This window comes from Lathyrus oleraceus, unplaced genomic scaffold (assembly GCF_024323335.1).
Source record: "Lathyrus oleraceus cultivar Zhongwan6 unplaced genomic scaffold, CAAS_Psat_ZW6_1.0 chrUn0055, whole genome shotgun sequence".
NCBI classification, from domain to species: domain Eukaryota; kingdom Viridiplantae; phylum Streptophyta; class Magnoliopsida; order Fabales; family Fabaceae; genus Lathyrus; species Lathyrus oleraceus.
In genome coordinates this window covers 20,655-41,961 of record NW_026112446.1, presented here as the reverse complement: position 1 = coordinate 41,961, position 21,307 = coordinate 20,655, and the positions used below count along the sequence as shown (strand labels likewise).

The following is a 21,307-nucleotide window of genomic DNA, read 5'->3' as shown; positions in this document are numbered from 1 at the left end:
TTTTAGTTGGTCTTAATTCTCCCATTTCAAGTTTCTTTCATATGGACAAGGGCATAACACTGATACCGGCTCCTAAATCGCATAAAGCTTTGTCTATGACAAATTTTCCTATATGACAGGGTATAGAAAAACTACCAGGATCTTTAAGTTTAAGAGGCATATTTTGGATTATTGCGCTACACTCAGCAGTGAGTGTAACGGTTTCGCTATCTTCAAGTTTCCTTTTATTAGATAAAATTTATTTTAAGAACTTAGCATATGAGGGCATCTGTGTAATAGCTTCTGTAAAAGGAATTGTGACGTTTAATTGTTTCAGTAGGTCAACAAATTTTTTAAATTGGCCCGCGTCTTTGGTTTTAATTAGCCTTTGAGGATAAGGGGTATGTGGTTTGTAAGGCGGTGGAGGTACATAAGGTTCTTTTTTCTCTACGGTTTCCTTATTACACTCTTCCTTTTCCTTAGGTTTACCTTCTTCCTCAGTTGACTTTTAAGAGTTTTGGTTCTCAATCCTTGGGTCAGATGGTCCTTCTACCTCTGTACCACTTCGTAATATAATTGCATGAGCGTGGCCTTTCGGATTAGGTTGGGGCTGCCCAGGAAATGTACCAGTTGGGGCAGCAGTATGCGCTTGTTTTTGAGCTACTTGCGAGATTTGTGTTTCCAGCATTTTGTTATGGGTAGCCAGGGCATCTACTTTACTTGCTAGTTGTTTAATCTGTTCGCTAGTGTGTACATTCTGGTTTAAGAACTCTTTATTGGTTTGCTGTTGAGAAGCTATGAAGTTCTCCATCATGATTTCCAAGTTGGATTTCCTAGGAACGTTATTGTTAGGTGTAGATGGGGTCGGCTTTTGATATGCAAGAGGTATAGCTGGAGCTTGACTGGGAGCTTGACCTGGTGCGTATAAAGCGTTGTTACTTTTATATGAAAAATTAGGATGGTTCTTCCAGTTTGAGTTATAGGTATGCGAGTAAGGATTTCCTTGAGCATAGTTCACCTGCTCTGTTTGAATTCCTGTTAGGAGTTGACAATTTGTAGGAGTGTAACCTTTCGTTTGAGGTTTTTCTACCATTGTTCGGTCGCTTCCCCACTGATAATGATTTTGGGCCATGCTCTCGATAAGTTGATAAGCGTCGGTGTAAGGTTTATCCATAAGCGCACCACCGGCGGCGACGTCTATTGTTAACCTTGTGTTGTACAAGAGACCATTGTAGAAGGTGTGAATTACTAACCAGTCCTCTAAACCATGGTGTGGGCAGAGTCTCATCATGTCCTTGTATCTTTCCCATGCTTCGAAAAGAGACTCGTTATCTTTTTGCTTAAATCCATTTATCTGGACTCTCAACATAGCTGTTTTGCTTGGAGGAAAATATTGGGCAAGAAAGACTTTCTTCAATTCATTCCATGTGGTGACTGAGTTGGAAGGAAGAGACTGAAGCCATCTTCTAGCTTTATCTCTTAACGAGAAAGGAAAGAGACGAAGTCGAATTGCCTCTGAAGTGACACCATTAGCTTTAACAGTGTCAGCGTATTGGACAAATACGGATAAATGAAGGTTTGGATCCTCGGTAGGATTTCCAGAAAATTGATTCTGTTGCACTGCCTGCAACAGCGAAGGTTTAAGTTCGAAGTTGTTTGCTTCGATTGCGGGTGGAGAAATACACGAATGCGGCTCATCCTGCAATGGAGCAGCGTAATCTCGAAGAGCACGAGCTGGTTCGGCCATCGCTGGTATCGCCGAAGGAAGGAGATTTTTGAGATCAGGAATTTCGATTGGAGGAAGATTGTTTCTAACACGATACTCCCAAATTCGTCGTAATAATCGGAGATATCGTTCAACATCGTTGATTCGTAAGTAGTACGGCTCGCCTTGTGAGCGAGTGTGTGGCATACAAATCAACGAAAAAGAAGGGAAAAAATTAAAAATTGCCTTAGTCTCTACAGCGTAACAGAAGAGATACGATATCGACTAAATAAAAGTCCCCGGCAACGACGCCAAAAACTTGATCGCTGGCTTTATGAGTCTAACGGTGGTACTGACTACAAGTGCACAGTCTAATCGCGTAGTTTTTAGAAGATATCGATCCCACAGGGACTTAATGAATCGATCTACCATTTTTCTAGGGTTACTGCGTAAAGCTAAGGCGGATGATACTTTAATGATTAGGGGAAAAGTAAAACTAAATTTGGATCTAGATAAAATATCAAATAATATAGATATCAGTATGTAGTTCGTCGTAATTAGGGAATCAAATCTTCGTTGGTCTTTTTCTTAATTTTAAAATAAGTCTTTTTAGTAGACACTATTAATTAAAAGTCTTTTCCTCAAACTCTCGCTCTGTTGAATTAGACTATGACTTTATATTTTAACGTACGCTCTCACTATCTCGTTAAATCTAAAATCACTTTTGAAAATAATAGAATCTATAGAAACTCTTTTTGAGAAAATACTAACCGTTTAAACGCCCTCATCTCAAACTCTCGCTCTGTTGACTTAGACTATATGATTAAACTTAAATGCTTAACTCTCGTCCTCACATTTAACTTTTAAAAATAATTTTTGAAAATAATTAGAATTCAATTAACCTTAAAAATTGCTTTCGCCCTGATTTAAAGTTAATGTTCAATTTACACTGTCCAGTTAAAAACTCAAACCGTCGTTCTATTGATTTTAACTTCTGTATGTCTTTTATTCTCGTACGAAAACCTTGGTATTAACTTTGTAAATTGAGACCAGAAAAAGAGTGACTATATTTTGAAATAAATTTAAACCAACTCAATTTTGATTCCTTTATTCCGCTTACTTTACATACCGATATCTAAATTAATTAGCCGGACATGCTAAACATGCATAAACAATAATCATGCATAAATACGGCCATATCAAACAAACAATATATATAAACAGCGGAACAAAGCATATGTAAATTAAAACTATAAATCAATTAATTAATGAACCTGGAAAAATACTAGAATTCTGGATTTTATCTCCTACACTTCGGTGCTCGAACACTCCACCACAAGTCGGTTGGATTTGTTCTTCACAATTCTCGATCAGATAGGAAAGTAAAAACAAGGAAATAAAATACTATGATCTGACGTAAGGTTAGATCTAGCAAAAATTACACAATAGTTTCCGGTGTAGAAACTATCGTGAGAAAATAAATTGTATGCTTCGGAAATTAAACTAGAAAAGAAAAGAAAATAAAATGCTTGAAAATTTAGAGTGCTGGAAAAATTCTACGGAGAAGAGAGCCCTTCAATTGGATTTTGTGAGGTCTATTTATATTCACCTCTCCAAATAACCGTTTCCTTGAATTGGTCTTCAGTGTGGTTCAAAGCGTCAACGAGTGCAGGAGGAAATTTAGGGGAAACTGTCCACTCTGTTACGCACGTCAAGCCTAGAATATAGGATGAAATGTGTGACGTCCGTCACACTATGTGTTACGGTCGTAACACTAGGTTTTGGGATGTGACGCTCGACACGTGAGTGTGGCGGTCGTGACAGCCATTTCCTTTGTTCCAAACGTGGGCTGGGCTTTGGTGCTTCAGCTTGCTGCTTTTCCTAGAAAATCCTCTTTTTTGCACCCCTCTTCTTTCTTTTTCACACGTGCTTTAAATAATGATACCTGAAATAAATAATAAGAAACTACCGAGTAATATCGAATAATATAAAATAAATTGACTCAAATAACGATATAATTTAGTTAAATCAAGTCTAAAAATGTGATATAGTTTCATGTTATTAGAACTCACAGATGATTGTTAAGATCGAGTGAGCCACCATTAAAACAAATAAGATAAACAATTTCTTGTCCTTCATCTACTCCGTTGGAGGATGAGGAAGAGTTTCTTCCACTTCAGTATCAAAAGCATTGATTCTGATCATTTGAGATTTTAAAAAAATGCTATCAACACCAATCATCGATATTATTAGTTGTCAAATCGGTTGCATTTGCTGTTCTTCGGGTTGAACTACTGAATATTTATTTTTTTTTCTTTAAATTTTATTTATGTTAGTAAATCCTATTAATGAGAATTCAATGATGTTTGTTATCCTAACAACTATGAGTCGTGGTTGTTAATTATAGTAAGTTTTCTATGGGAGGATCGACCAACGCTCTTTTGTGAGATTGGTATAACTCTTTTTGGAACAACATTTCTCATTGTTAGGAGGATTGCAAGTGTAATACGAGGCCTTTGAATTTTCTTTTGGCTTCTTTCTTCTTATGTTAAGGGTTGTGTGTAACACTCTAAATCCCAAAACTTATATATATATATATATATATATATATATATATATATATATATATATATATATATATATATATATATATATATATATATATATATATATATATTTAAAATGTATATATTTAATATATTTGAGATTAAAATAAATAATTTTAAAAAAATATACTTTTTTATTTGAAATTCTTAAAGAGTGTCTTTATAGCACTAGTTAGGATGACCCATTTTGTAATTATATATAATTTTTTCTTTCTATTTACTATCTTGTTATATTTTATATAGATATAACTTTTGGAAAAAAAAATACATTTGACATTGTAATTATTATAATTTTAAAATAAGAGTTCAAAATTCAGTTAAAATAATAAAATTTAAAATCATGATTATATTTTATTCAAGCGATAAAATATATCTATTAAATTTATTTTCTATGCCATCAAATATAATCAATATTATAGAAAAATTAATCTAGAAACCTCACATTATAAACCGTCTAAAAAATAATAGATAGTTTGCATAAAAACAAAAATAAACTAACGGTAGATTGAGATGTGAACTCACAGATGATTGTTAAGATCGAGTGAACCACCGTTAAAACAAATAAGATAAACACTTTCTTGTCCTTCATCTACTCCATTGGGGGATGAGGAAGAGTTTCTTCCACTTTAGTATCAAAAGCATTGATTCTGATCATTTGAGATTTTTGGAAAATGCTATAATCACCAATTATCGATATTATTAGTTGTCAAATCGGTTGCATTTGCTGTTCTTCGGGTTGAACTACTGAATATTTATTTATTTTTCTTTAAATTTTATTTATGTTAGTAAATCCTATTAATTAGAATTCAATGATGTTTGTTATCCTAACAACTATGAGTCGTGGTTGTTAATTATAGTAAGGTTTTTTGGGAGGATCGACCAACGCTCTTTTGTGAGATTAGTATAATTCTTTTGGAACAACATTTCTCATTGTTAGGAGGATTGCAAGTGTAATATGAGGCCTTTGAATTTTCTTTTGGCTTCTTTCTTCCTATGTTAAGGGTTGTGTGTAACACTCTAAATCCCAAAACTTATATATATATATATATATATATATATATATATATATATATATATATATATATATATATATATATATATATATATATATATATATATATATATATATATATATATATATATATATATTATATATATATATATATATATATATATATATATATATATATATATTTAAAATGTATATATTTAATATATTTGAGATTAAAATAAATAATTTTAAAAAAATATACTTTTTTATTTGAAATTCTTAAAGAGTGTCTTTATAGCACTAGTTAGGATGACCCATTTTGTAATTATATATAATTTTTTCTTTCTATTTACCTTCTTGTTATATTTAATATAGATATAACTTTTGGAAAAAAATAATACATTTGACATTGTAATTATTATAATTTTAAAATAAGAGTTCAAAATTCAGTTAAAATAATAAAATTTAAAATCATGATTATATTTTATTCAAGCGATAAAATATATCTATTAAATTTATTTTCTATGCCATCAAATATAATCAATATTATAGAAAAATTAATCTAGAAACCTCACATTATAAACCTTCTAAAAAATAATAGATAGTTTGCATAAAAACAAAAATAAACTAACGGTAGATTAAGATGTGAACTCACAGATGATTGTTAAGATCGAGTGAACCACCGTTAAAACAAATAAGATAAACAATTTCTTGTCCTTCATCTACTCCATTGGAGGATGCGGAAGAGTTTCTTCCACTTCAGTATCAAAAGCATTGATTCTGATCATTTGAGATTTAAAGAAAATGTTATCATCACCAATCGTCGATATTATTAGTTGTCAAATCGGTTGCATTTGCTGTTCTTCGGGTTGAACTACTGAATATTTATTTATTTTTCTTTAAATTTTATTTATGTTAGTAAATCCTATTAATTAGAATTCAATGATGTTTGTTATCCTAACAACTATGAGTCGTGGTTGTTAATTATAGTAAGTTTTTTTGGGAGGATCGACCAACGCTCTTTTGTGAGATTAGTATAACTCTGTTTGGAACAACATTTCTCATTGTTAGGAGGATTGCAAGTGTAATACGAGGCCTTTGAATTTTCTTTTGGCTTCTTTCTTCCTATGTTAAGGGTTGTGTGTAACACTCTAAATCCCAAAACTTATATATATATATATATTTAAAATGTATATATTTAATATATTTGAGATTAAAATAAATAATTTAAAAAAATATACTTTTTTATTTGAAATTCTTAAAGAGTGTCTTTATAGCACTAGTTAGGATGACCCATTTTGTAATTATATATAATTTTTTCTTTCTATTTACCTTCTTGTTATATTTAATATAGATATAACTTTTGGAAAAAAATAATACATTTGACATTGTAATTATTATAATTTTAAAATAAGAGTTCAAAATTCAGTTAAAATAATAAAATTTAAAATCATGATTATATTTTATTCAAGCGATAAAATATATCTATTAAATTTATTTTCTATGCCATCAAATATAATCAATATTATAGAAAAATTAATCTAGAAACCTCACATTATAAACCTTCTAAAAAATAATAGATAGTTTGCATAAAAACAAAAATAAACTAACGGTAGATTGAGATGTGAACTCACAGATGATTGTTAAGATCGAGTGAACCACCGTTAAAACAAATAAGATAAACACTTTCTTGTCCTTCATCTACTCCATTGGGGGATGAGGAAGAGTTTCTTCCACTTTAGTATCAAAAGCATTGATTCTGATCATTTGAGATTTTTGGAAAATGCTATAATCACCAATTATCGATATTATTAGTTGTCAAATCGGTTGCATTTGCTGTTCTTCGGGTTGAACTACTGAATATTTATTTATTTTTCTTTAAATTTTATTTATGTTAGTAAATCCTATTAATTAGAATTCAATGATGTTTGTTATCCTAACAACTATGAGTCGTGGTTGTTAATTATAGTAAGGTTTTTTGGGAGGATCGACCAACGCTCTTTTGTGAGATTAGTATAATTCTTTTTGGAACAACATTTCTCATTGTTAGGAGGATTGCAAGTGTAATATGAGGCCTTTGAATTTTCTTTTGGCTTCTTTCTTCCTATGTTAAGGGTTGTGTGTAACACTCTAAATCCCAAAACTTATATATATATATATATATATATATATATATATATATATATATATATATATATATATATATATATATATATATTATATATATATATATATATATATATATATATATATATATATATATATATATATATATATAATATATATATATAATATATATATATATATATATATATATATTTAAAATGTATATATTTAATATATTTGAGATTAAAATAAATAATTTTAAAAAATATACTTTTTTATTTGAAATTCTTAAAGAGTGTCTTTATAGCACTAGTTAGGATGACCCATTTTGTAATTATATATAATTTTTTCTTTCTATTTACCTTCTTGTTATATTTAATATAGATATAACTTTTGGAAAAAAATAATACATTTGACATTGTAATTATTATAATTTTAAAATAAGAGTTCAAAATTCAGTTAAATAATAAAATTTAAAATCATGATTATATTTTATTCAAGCGATAAAATATATCTATTAAATTTATTTTCTATGCCATCAAATATAATCAATATTATAGAAAAATTAATCTAGAAACCTCACATTATAAACCTTCTAAAAAATAATAGATAGTTTGCATAAAACAAAAATAAACTAACGGTAGATTAAGATGTGAACTCACAGATGATTGTTAAGATCGAGTGAACCACCGTTAAAACAAATAAGATAAACAATTTCTTGTCCTTCATCTACTCCATTGGAGGATGCGGAAGAGTTTCTTCCACTTCAGTATCAAAAGCATTGATTCTGATCATTTGAGATTTAAAGAAAATGTTATCATCACCAATCGTCGATATTATTAGTTGTCAAATCGGTTGCATTTGCTGTTCTTCGGGTTGAACTACTGAATATTTATTTATTTTTCTTTAAATTTTATTTATGTTAGTAAATCCTATTAATTAGAATTCAATGATGTTTGTTATCCTAACAACTATGAGTCGTGGTTGTTAATTATAGTAAGTTTTTTTGGGAGGATCGACCAACGCTCTTTTGTGAGATTAGTATAACTCTGTTTGGAACAACATTTCTCATTGTTAGGAGGATTGCAAGTGTAATACGAGGCCTTTGAATTTTCTTTTGGCTTCTTTCTTCCTATGTTAAGGGTTGTGTGTAACACTCTAAATCCCAAAACTTATATATATATATATATATATATATATATATATATATATATATATATATATATATATATATATTTAAAATGTATATATTTAATATATTTGAGATTAAAATAAATAATTTTAAAAAAATATACTTTTTATTTGAAATTCTTAAAGAGTGTCTTTATAGCACTAGTTAGGATGACCCATTTTGTAATTATATATAATTTTTTCTTTCTATTTACCTTCTTGTTATATTAATATAGATATAACTTTTGGAAAAAAATAATACATTTGACATTGTAATTATTATAATTTTAAAATAAGAGTTCAAAATTCAGTTAAAATAATAAAATTTAAAATCATGATTATATTTTATTCAAGCGATAAAATATATCTATTAAATTTATTTTCTATGCCATCAAATATAATCAATATTATAGAAAAATTAATCTAGAAACCTCACATTATAAACCTTCTAAAAATAATAGATAGTTTGCATAAAAACAAAAATAAACTAACGGTAGATTAAGATGTGAACTCACAGATGATTGTTAAGATCGAGTGAACCACCGTTAAAACAAATAAGATAAACAATTTCTTGTCCTTCATCTACTCCATTGGAGGATGCGGAAGAGTTTCTTCCACTTCAGTATCAAAAGCATTGATTCTGATCATTTGAGATTTAAAGAAAATGTTATCATCACCAATCGTCGATATTATTAGTTGTCAAATCGGTTGCATTTGCTGTTCTTCGGGTTGAACTACTGAATATTTTTTATTTTTCTTTAAATTTTATTTATGTTAGTAAATCCTATTAATTAGAATTCAATGATGTTTGTTATCCTAACAACTATGAGTCGTGGTTGTTAATTATAGTAAGTTTTTTGGGAGGATCGACCAACGCTCTTTTGTGAGATTAGTATAACTCTGTTTGGAACAACATTTCTCATTGTTAGGAGGATTGCAAGTGTAATACGAGGCCTTTGAATTTTCTTTTGGCTTCTTTCTTCTTATGTTAAGGGTTGTGTGTAACACTCTAAATCCCAAAACTATATATATATATATATATATATATATATATATATATATATATATATATATGTATATATATATATATATATATGTATATATATATATATATATATATATATATATATATATATATATATATTCAAAATGTATATATTTAATATATTTGAGATTAAAATAAATAATTTTAAAAAAATATACTTTTTTATTTGAAATTCTTAAAGAGTGTCTTTATAGCACTAGTTAGGATGACCCATTTTGTAATTATATATAATTTTTTCTTTCTATTTACTATCTTGTTATATTTAATATAGATATAACTTTTGGAAAAAAATAATACATTTGACATTGTAATTATTATAATTTGAAAATAAGAGTTCAAAATTCAGTTGAAAATAATAAAATTTAAAATAATGACTATATTTTATTCGTGCGATAAAATATATCTATTAAATTTATTTTCTATGCCATCAAACATAATCAATATTATAGAAAAATTAATCTAGCAACCCCACATTATGAATAGTGTCAAAAACAATAGATAGTTTGCATAAAAACAAAAACAAACTGACTGTAGATTGAGATGTGAACTCACAGATGATTGTTAAGATCGAGTGAACAACCGTTAAAACAAATAAGATAAACAATTTCTTGTCCTTCATCTACTCCATTGGAGGATGAGGAAGAGTTTCTTCCACTTCAGTATCAAAAGTATTCATTCTGATCATTTGAGATTTAAAGAAAATGCTATCAACACCAATCGTCGATATTATTAGTTGTCAAATTGGTTGCATTTGCTGTTCTTCGGGTTGAAATACTGAATATTTATTTATTTTTTCTTTAAATTTTATTTATGTTAGTAAATCCTATTAATGAGAATTCAATGATGTTTGTTATCCTAACAACTATGAGTCGTGGTTGTTAATTATAGTAAGTTTTTTTGGGAGGATCAACCAACGCTCTTTTGTGAGATTGGTATAACTCTTTTTGGAACAACATTTCTCATTGTTAGGAGGATTGCAAGTGTAATACGAGGCCTTTGAATTTTCTTTTGGCTTCTTTCTTCTTATGTTAAGGGTTGTGTGTAACACTCTAAATCCCAATACTTATATATATATATATATATATATATATATATATATATATATATATATATAAATATATATATATATATATATATATATATATATTTAAAATGTATATATTTAATATATTTGAGATTAAAATAAATAATTTTAAAAAAATATACTTTTTTATTTGAAATTCTTAAAGAGTGTCTTTATAGCACTAGTTAGGATGACCCATTTTGTAATTATGTATAATTTTTTCTTTCTATTTACTATCTTGTTATATTTAATATAGATATAAGTTTTGGAAAAAAAAATAATACATTTGACATTGTAATTAAAATAATTTTAAAATAAGAGTTCCAAATTCAGTTAAAATAATCAAATTAAAAATCATGACTATATTTTATTCAAGCGATAAAATATATGTATTAAATTTATTTTCTATGCCATCAAATATAATCAATATTATAGAAAAATTAATCTAGCAACCTCACATTATAAACCGTCTAAAAAATAATAGATAGTTTGCATAAAAACAAAAAAAACTCACTGTATATTTAGATGTGAACTCACAGATGATTGTTAAGATCGAGTGAACCACCGTTAAAACAAATAAGATAAACAATTTCTTGTCCTTCATCTACTCCATTGGAGAATGAGGAAGAGTTTCTTCCACTTCAGTATCAAAAGCATTGATTCTGATCATTTGAGATTTAAAAAAAATGCTATAAACACCAATCGTCGATATTACTAGTTGTCAAATCGGTTGCATTTGCTGTTCTTTGGGTTGAACTACTGAATATTTATTTATTTTTCTCTAAATTTTATTTATGTTAGTAAATCCTATTAATGAGAATTCAATGATGTTTGTTATCCTAACAACTATGAGTCGTGTTTGTTAATTATAGTAAGTTTTTTTTGGGAGGATCGACCAACGCTCTTTTGTGAGATTGGTATAACTCATTTTGGAACAACATTTCTCATTGTTAGGAGGATTCCAAGTGTAATACGAGGCCTTTGAATTTTCTTTTGGCTTCTTTCTTCTTATGTTAAGGGTTGTGTGTAACACTCTAAATCCCAAAACTTATATATATATATATATATATATATATATATATATATATATATGTATATATATATATATATATATATATATATATATGTATATATATATATATATATATATATATATTTATATATATATATGTTTAAAATGTATATATTTTATATATTTGAGATTAAAATAAATAATTTTAATAAAATATACTTTTTTATTTGAAATTCTTAAAGAGTGTCTTTATAGCTCTAGTTAGGATGACCCATTTTGTAATTATATATAATTTTTTCTTTCTATTTACTATCTTGTTATATTTAATATAGATATAACTTTTGGAAAAAAATAATACATTTGACATTGTAAGTATTATAATTTTAAAATAAGAGTTCCAAATTCAGTTAAAATAATCAAATTAAAAATCATGACTATATTTTATTCAAGCGATAAAATATATCTATTAAATTTATTTTCTATGCCATCAAACATAATCAATATTATAGAAAAATTAATCTAGCAACCTCACATTATAAACCGTCTAAAAAATAATAGATAGTTTGCATAAAAACAAAAAAAAACTCACTGTATATTGAGATGTGAACTCACAGATGATTGTTAAGATCGAGTGAACCACCGTTAAAACAAATAAGATAAACAATTTCTTGTCCTTCATCTACTCCATTGGAGAATGAGGAAGAGTTTCTTCCACTTCAGTATCAAAAGCATTGATTCTGATCATTTGAGATTTAAAAAAAATGCTATCAACACCAATCGTCGATATTACTAGTTGTCAAATCGGTTGCATTTGCTGTTCTTCGGGTTGAATTACTGAATATTTATTTATTTTTCTCTAAATTTTATTTATGTTAGTAAATCCTATTAATGAGAATTCAATGATGTTTGTTATCCTAACAACTATGAGTCGTGGTTGTTAATTATAGTAAGTTTTTTTGGGAGGATCGACCAACGCTCTTTTGTGAGATTGGTATAACTCATTTTGGAACAACATTTCTCATTGTTAGGAGGATTGCAAGTGTAATACGAGGCCTTTGAATTTTCTTTTGGCTTCTTTCTTCTTATGTTAAGGGTTGTATATATATATATATATTGTATATATTATATTATATATATATTATATAATATATATTATATATATATATATATATATAATATATATATATTTTAAATGTATATATTTAATATATATGAGATTAAAATATTTATATATATTTTTTTTTCATTTTCTTTACTATCGTTATATTTATTATAGATATAAATTTTGGAAAAAATAATACATTTGACATTGTAATTATTATAATTTTAAAATAAAGTTCAAAATTCAGTTAAAATAATCCAATTAAAATCATGACTATATTTTATTCAAGGGATAAAATATATGTATTAAATTTATTTTCTATGCCATCAAGTATAATCAATATTATAGAAAAATTAATCTAGCAACCTCACATTATGAACAGTCTCAAAAATAATAGATAGTTTACATAAAAACAAAAACAAACTGACTGTAGATTGAGATGTGAACTCACAGATGATTGTTAAGATCGAGTGAACCACCGTTAAAACAAATAAGATAAACAATTTCTTGTCTTTCATCTACTCCATTGGTGGATGAGGAAGATTTTTTTCCACTTCCGTATCAAAAGCATTGATTCTGATCATTTCATATTTAAAAAAAATGGTATCAACACCAATCGTCGATATTATTAGTCGTCAAATCGGTTGCGTTTGCTTTTGAGGCCTTTGAATTTATATATATTAAACTTTACACGAAAATCTAAGGTGCCACCACCGACAAAATCTTTAATAAATAAAAAATTTAACAAACACGCAGCAAAAATATTAACGTCATACAATATCTGTCATCGCACGCTCATCTTCAATTAGGGTATCATTTTGGCGGTATCGATTTATTTCAAATAACAAAAATAATAGCTAGTTTGCATAAAAACAAAAATAAACTAACGGTAGATTGTGATGTGAACTCACCGATGATTGTTGAGATCGAGTGAACCACCATCAAAACAAATAAAACAAACAATTTATTGTCCTTCATCTACTCCATCGGAGGACGAGGAAGAGTTTCTTGCACTTCAGTATCAAAAGCATTGATTCTGATCATTTGAGAATTCTAAAAAATACTATAAACACCAATCGTTGGTATTATCGGTTGTCAAATCGGTTGTATCTGCCCATCTTCGGGTTGAACTACGAAATTCTTATTTATTTTTCTTTAAATTTTATTTATGTTAATAAATCCTATTAATAAGAATTCAATGATGTTTGTTATCCTAACAACTATGAGTCGTGGTTGTTAATTAGACTAAGTTTTTTTTAGGATCGAAAGTTTATAGGCTCAACGCTCTTTTGTGAGATTGGTATAACTCTTTTTGTAACAACATTTAACATTGTTGGGAATTTTTGCTTTTGAGGCCTTTGAATTTTCTTTTGGCTTCTTTCTTCTTGTATTAAGGGTTGTATGTAAAACTCTAAATCCTTAAATTTATATATATTAAACTTTACACGAAAATCTAAGGTGCCACCACCGACAAAATCTTTAATAAATAAAAAATTTAACAAACATGCAGCAAAAATATTAACGTCATACAATATCTGTCATCACACGCTCATCTTCAATTAGGGTATCGTTTTGGCGGTATCGATTTATTTCAAATAACAAAAATAATAGCTAGTTTGCATAAAAACAAAAATAAACTAACGGTAGATTGTGATGTGAACTCACCGATGATTGTTGAGATCGAGTGAACCACCATCAAAACAAATAAAACAAACAATTTATTGTCCTTCATCTACTCCATCGGAGGACGAGAAAGAGTTTCTTGCACTTCAGTATCAAAAGCATTGATTCTGATCATTTGATAATTCTAAAAAATACTATAAACACCCATTGTTGGTATTATCGGTTGTCAAATCGGTTGTATCTGCCCTTCTTCTGGTTGAACTACGGAATTTTTATTTATTTTTCTTTAAATTTTATTTATGTTAATAAATCTTATTAATGAGAATTCAATGATGTTTGTTATCCTAACAACTATGAGTCGTGGTTGTTAATTAGACTAAGTTTTTTTTAGGATCGAAAGTTTATAGGCTCAACACTCTTTTGTGAGATTGGTATAACTCTTTTTGTAACAACATTTAACATTGATGGGAGTTTTTGCTTTTGAGGCCTTTGAATTTTCTTTTGGCTTCTTTCTTCTTGTATTAAGGGTTGTATGTAAAACCCTAAATCCTTAAATTTATATATATTAAACTTTACACGAAAATCTAAGGTGCCACCACCGACAAAATCTTTAATAAATAAAAAATTTAACAAACACGCAGCAAAAATATTAACGTCATACAATATCTGTCATCGCACGCTCATCTTCAATTAGGGTATCGTTTTGGCGGTATCGATTTATTTCAACTAACAAAAATAATAGCTAGTTTGCATAAAAACAAATATAAACTAACGGTAGATTGTGATGTGAACTCACCGATGATTGTTGAGATCGAGTGAACCACCATCAAAACAAATAAAACAAACAATTTATTGTCCTTCATCTACTCCATCGGAGGACGAGGAAGAGTTTCTTGCACTTCAGTATCAAAAGCATTGATTCTGATCATTTGAGAATTCTAAAAAATACTATAAACACAAATCGTCGAAATTATCGGTTGTCAAATCGGTTGTATCTGCCCTTCTTCGGGTTGAACTACGGAATTTTTATTTATTTTTCTTTAAATTTTATTTATGTTAATAAATCCTATTAATGAGAATTCAATGATGTTTGTTATCCTAACAACTATGAGTCGTGGTCGTTAATTAGACTAAGTTTTTTTTAGGATCGAAAGTTTATAGGCTCAATGCTCTTTTGTGAGATTGGTATAACTCTTTTTGTAACAACATTTAACATTGTTGGGAGTTTTTGCTTTTGAGGCCTTTGAATTTTCTTTTGGCTTCTTTCTTCTTGTATTATGGGTTGTGTGTAAAACCCTAAATCCTTAAATTTATATATATATTAAACTTTACACGAAAATCTAAGGTGCCACCACCGACAAAATCTTTATAAAATAAAATTTTTAACAAACACGCAGCAAAAATATTAACGTCATACAATATCTGTCATCGCACGCTCATCTTCAATTAGGGTATCGTTTTGGCGGTATCGATTTATTTCAAATAACAAAAATAATAGATAGTTTGCATAAAAACAAAAATAAACTAACGGTAGATTGTGATGTGAACTCACCGATGATTGTTGAGATCGAGTGAACCACCATCAAAACAAATAAAACAAACAATTTATTATCCTTCATCTACTCCATCGGAGGACGAGGAAGAGTTTCTTGCACTTCGGTATCAAAAGCATTGATTCTGATCATTTGAGAATTCTAAAAAATACTATAAACACCAATCGTCGGTATTATCGGTTGTATCTGCCCTTCTTCGGGTTGAACTACGGAATTTTTATTTATTTTTCTTTAAATTTTATTTATGTTAATAAATCCTATTAATGAGAATTCAATGATGTTTGTTATCCTAACACCTATGAGTCGTGGTTGTTAATTAGACTAAGTTTTTTTTAGGATCGAAAGTTTATAGGCTCAACGCTCTTTTGTGAAATTGGTATAACTCTTTTTGTAACAACATTTAACATTGTTGGGAGTTTTTGCTTTTGAGGCCTTTGAATTTTCTTTTGGCTTCTTTCTTCTTGTATTAAGGGTTTTATGTAAAACCCTAAATCCTTAAATTTATATATATTAAACTTTACACGAAAATCTAAGGTGCCACCACCGACAAAATCTTTAATAAATAAAAAATTTAACAAACACGCAACTAAAATATTAACGTCATACAATATCTGTCATCGCACGCTCATCTTCAATTAGGGTATCGTTTTGGCGGTATCGATTTATTTCAAATAACAAAAATAATAGCTAGTTTGCATAAAAACAAAAATAAACTAACGGTAGATTGTGATGTGAACTCACCGATGATTGTTGAGATCGAGTGAACCACCATCAAAACAAATAAAACAAGCAATTTATTGTCCTTCATCTACTCCATCGGAGGACGAGGAAGAGTTTCTTGCACTTCAGTATCAAAAGCATTGATTCTGATCATTTGAGAATTCTAAAAAATACTATAAACACCAATCGTCGGTATTATCGGTTGTCAAATCGGTTGTATCTGCCCTTCTTCGGGTTGAACTACGGAATTTTTATTTATTTTTCTTTAAATTTTATTTATCTTAAAAAATCCTATTAATGAGAATTCAATGATGTTTGTTATCCTAACAACTGTGAGTCGTGGTTGTTAATTAGACTAAGTTTTTTTTAGGATCGAAAGTTAATAGGCTCAACGCTCTTTTGTGAGATTGGTATAACTCTATTTGTAACAATATTTAACATTGTTGGGAGTTTTTGCTTTTGAGGCCTTTGAATTTTCTTTTGGCTTCTTTCTTCTTGTATTAAGGGCTGTATGTAAAACCCTAAATCCTTAAATTTATATATATTAGACTTTACACGAAAATCTAAGGTGCCACCGCCGACAAAATCTTTAATAAATAAAAAATTTAACAAACACGCAGCAAAAATATTAACGTCATACAATATCTGTCATCGCACGCTCATCTTCAATTAGGGTATCGTTTCGGCGGTATCGATTTATTTCAAATAACAAAAATAATAGATAGTTTGCATAAAAACAAAAATAAACTAACAGTAGTTTGTGATGTGAACTCACCGATGATTGTTGAGATCGAGTGAACCACCATCAAAACAAATAAAACAAACAATTTATTGTCCTTCATCTACTCCATCGGAGGACGAGGAAGAGTTTCTTGCACTTCAGTATCAAAAGCATTGATTCTGATCATTTGAGAATTCTAAAAAATACTATAAACACCAATCGTCGGTATTATCGGTTGTCAAATCGGTTGTATCTGCCTTTTTTCGGGTTGAACTACGGAATTTTTATTTATTTTTCTTTAAATTTTATTTATGTTAATAAATCCTATTAATGAGAATTCAATGATGTTTGTTATCCTAACAACTATGAGTCGTGGTTGTTAATTAGACAAAGTTTTTTTTAGGATCGAAAGTTTATAGGCTCAACGCTCTTTTATGAGATTGGTATAACTCTTTTTGTAACAACATTTAACATTGTTGGGAGTTTTTGCTTTTGAGGCCTTTGAATTTTCTTTTGGCTTCTTTCTTCTTGTATTAAGGGTTGTATGTAAAACCCTAAATTCTTATATTTATATATATTAAACTTTACACGAAAATCTAAGGTGCCACCACCGACAAAATCTTTAATAAATAAAAAATTTAACAAACACGCAACAAAAATATTAACCTCATACAATATCTGTCATCGCACGCTCATCTTCAATTAGGGTATCGTTTTGGCGGTATCGATTTATTTCAAATAACAAAAATAATAGATAGTTTGCATAAAAACAAAAATAAACTAACGGTAGATTGTGATGTGAACTCACCGATGATTGTTGAGATCGATTGAACCACCATCAAACACAAATAAAACAAACAATTTATTGTCCTTCATCTACTCCATCGGAGGACGAGGAAGAGTTTCTTGCACTTCAGTATCAAAAGCATTGATTCTGATCATTTGAGAATTCTAAAAAATACTATAAACACCAATCGTTGGTATTATCGGTTGTCAAATCGGTTGTATCTTTATAACACTAGTTAGGATGACCCATTTTGTAATTATATATAATTTTTTCTTTCTATTTACTATCTTCTTATATTTAATATAGATATAACTTTTTGAAAAAAATAATACATTTAACATTGTAATTATTATAATTTTAAAATAAGAGTTCCAAATTCAGTTAAAATAATCAAATTAAAAATCATGACTATATTTTATTCAAGCGATAAAATATATATATTAAAATTATTTTCTATGCCATCAAGTATAATCAATATTATAGAAAAATTAATCTAGCAACCCCACATTATGAATAGTGTCAAAAATAATAGATAGTTTGCATAAAAACAAAAACAAACTGACTGTAGATTGAGATGTGAACTCACAGATGATTGTTAAGATCGAGTGAACAACCGTTAAAACAAATAAGATAAACAATTTCTTGTCCTTCATCTACTCCATTGGAGGATGAGGAAGAGTTTCTTCCACTTCAGTATCAAAAGTATTGATTCTGATCATTTGAGATTTAAAGAAAATGCTATCAACACCAATCGTCGATATTATTAGTTGTCAAATCGGTTGCATTTGCTGTTCTTCGGGTTGAAATACTGAATATTTATTTATTTTTTCTTTAAATTTTATTTATGTTAGTAAATCCTATTAATGAGAATTCAATGATGTTTGTTATCCTAACAACTATGAGTCGTGGTTGTTAATTATAGTAAGTTTTTTTGGGAGGATCAACCAACGCTCTTTTGTGAGATTGGTATAACTCTTTTTGGAACAACATTTCTCATTGTTAGGAGGATTGCAAGTGTAATACGAGGCCTTTGAATTTTCTTTTGGCTTCTTTCTTCTTATGTTAAGGGTTGTGTGTAACACTCTAAATCCCAAAACTTATATATATATATATATATTTAAAATGTATATATTTAATATATTTGAGATTAAAATAATTAATTTAAAAAAAATATATTTTTTTTATTTGAAATTCTTAAAGAGTGTCTTTATAGAACTAGTTAGGATGACCCTTTTTGTAATTATATATATTTTTTCTTTTTATTTACTATCTTGTTATATTTAATATAGATATAACTTTTGGAAAAAAAAATACATTTGACATTGTAATTATATAATTTTAAAATAAGAGTTCCAAATTTAGTTAAAATAATCAAATTAAAAGTCATGACTATATTTTATTCAAGCGATAAAATATATATATTAAATTTATTTTCTATGCCATCAAGTATAATCAATATTATAGAAAAATTAATATAGCAACCTCACATTATGAACAATCTCAAAAATAATAGATAGTTTACATAAAAACAAAAACAAACTGACTGTAGATTGAGATGTGAACTCACAGATGATTGTTAAGATCGAGTGAACAACCGTTAAAACAAATAAGATAAACAATTTCTTGTCCTTCATCTACTCCATTGGAGGATGAGGAAGAGTTTCTTCCACTTCAGTATCAAAAGTATTGATTTTGATCATTTGAGATTTAAAGAAAATGCTATCAACCCAATCTCGATTCGATATTATTAGTTGTCAAATCGGTTGCATTTGCTGTTCTTCGGGTTGAACTACTGAATGTTTTTATTATTTTTTTCTTTAAATTTATTTATATTAGTAAATCCTATTAATGAGAATTCAATGATGTTTGTTATCCTAACAACTATGAGTCGTGGTTGTTAATTATAGTAAGTTTTTTTGGGAGGATCGACCAACGCTCTTTTGTGAGATTGGTATAACTCTTTTTGGAACAACATTTCTCATTGTTAGGAGGATTGCAAGTGTAATACGAGGCCTTTGAATTTTCTTTTGACTTCTTTCTTCTTATGTTAAGGGTTGTGTGTAACACTCTAAATCCCAAAACTTATATATATATATATATATATATATATATATATATATATATATAATATATATATATATATATATATTTTAAAATGTATATATTTAATATATTTTAGATTAAAATAATAATTTAAAAAAAATATATTTTTTTTATTTGAAATTCTTAAGAGTGTCTTTATAGAACTAGTTAGGATGACCCTTTTTGTAATTATATATATTTTTTCTTTTTATTTACTATCTTGTTATATTAATATAGATATAACTTTTGGAAAAAAAAATACATTTGACATTAATTATTATAATTTTAAAATAGAGTTCCAAATTTAGTTAAAATAATCAAAAAAAAAGTCATGACTATATTTTATTCAAGCGATAAATATATATATTAAATTTATTTTCTATGCCATCAAGTATAATCATATTATAGAAAAATTAATATAGCAACCTCACATTATGAACAATCTCAAAAATAATAGATAGTTTACATAAAAACAAAAACAAACTGACTGTAGATTGAGATGTGAACTCACAGATGATTGTTAAGATCGAGTGAACAACCGTTAAAACAAATAAGATAAACAATTTCTTGTCCTTCATCTACTCCATTGGAGGATGAGGAAGAGTTTCTTCCACTTCAGTATCAAAAGTATTGATTTTGATCATTTGAGATTTAAAGAAAATGCTATCAACACCAATCTTCGATATTATTAGTTGTCAAATCGGTTGCATTTGCTGTTCTTCGGGTTGAACTACTGAATGTTTATTTATTTTTCTTTAAATTTTATTTATATTAGTAAATCCTATTAATGAGAATTCAATGATGTTTGTTATCCTAACAACTATGAGTCGTGGTTGTTAATTATAGTAAGTTTTTTTGGGAGGATCGACCAACGCTCTTTTGTGAGATTGGTATAACTCTTTTTGGAACAACATTTCTCATTGTTAGGAGGATTGCAAGTGTAATACGAGGCCTTTGAATTTTCTTTTGACTTCTTTCTTCTTATGTTAAGGGTTGTGTGTAACACTCTAAATCCCAAAACTTATTATATATATATATAATA

General features: G+C 27.9%; 1 non-coding gene across 1 annotated transcript; it reads left to right on the top strand.

Annotated features, from left to right (window-relative positions):
* Positions 1–1,241: 1,241 nt before the first annotated feature.
* Positions 1,242–1,348, top strand: LOC127112207 (small nucleolar RNA R71). The gene has a single exon (XR_007798649.1). It is a non-coding gene; the product is annotated as a small nucleolar RNA R71 (small nucleolar RNA).
* The last annotated feature ends 19,959 nt before the right edge of the window (positions 1,349–21,307 follow it).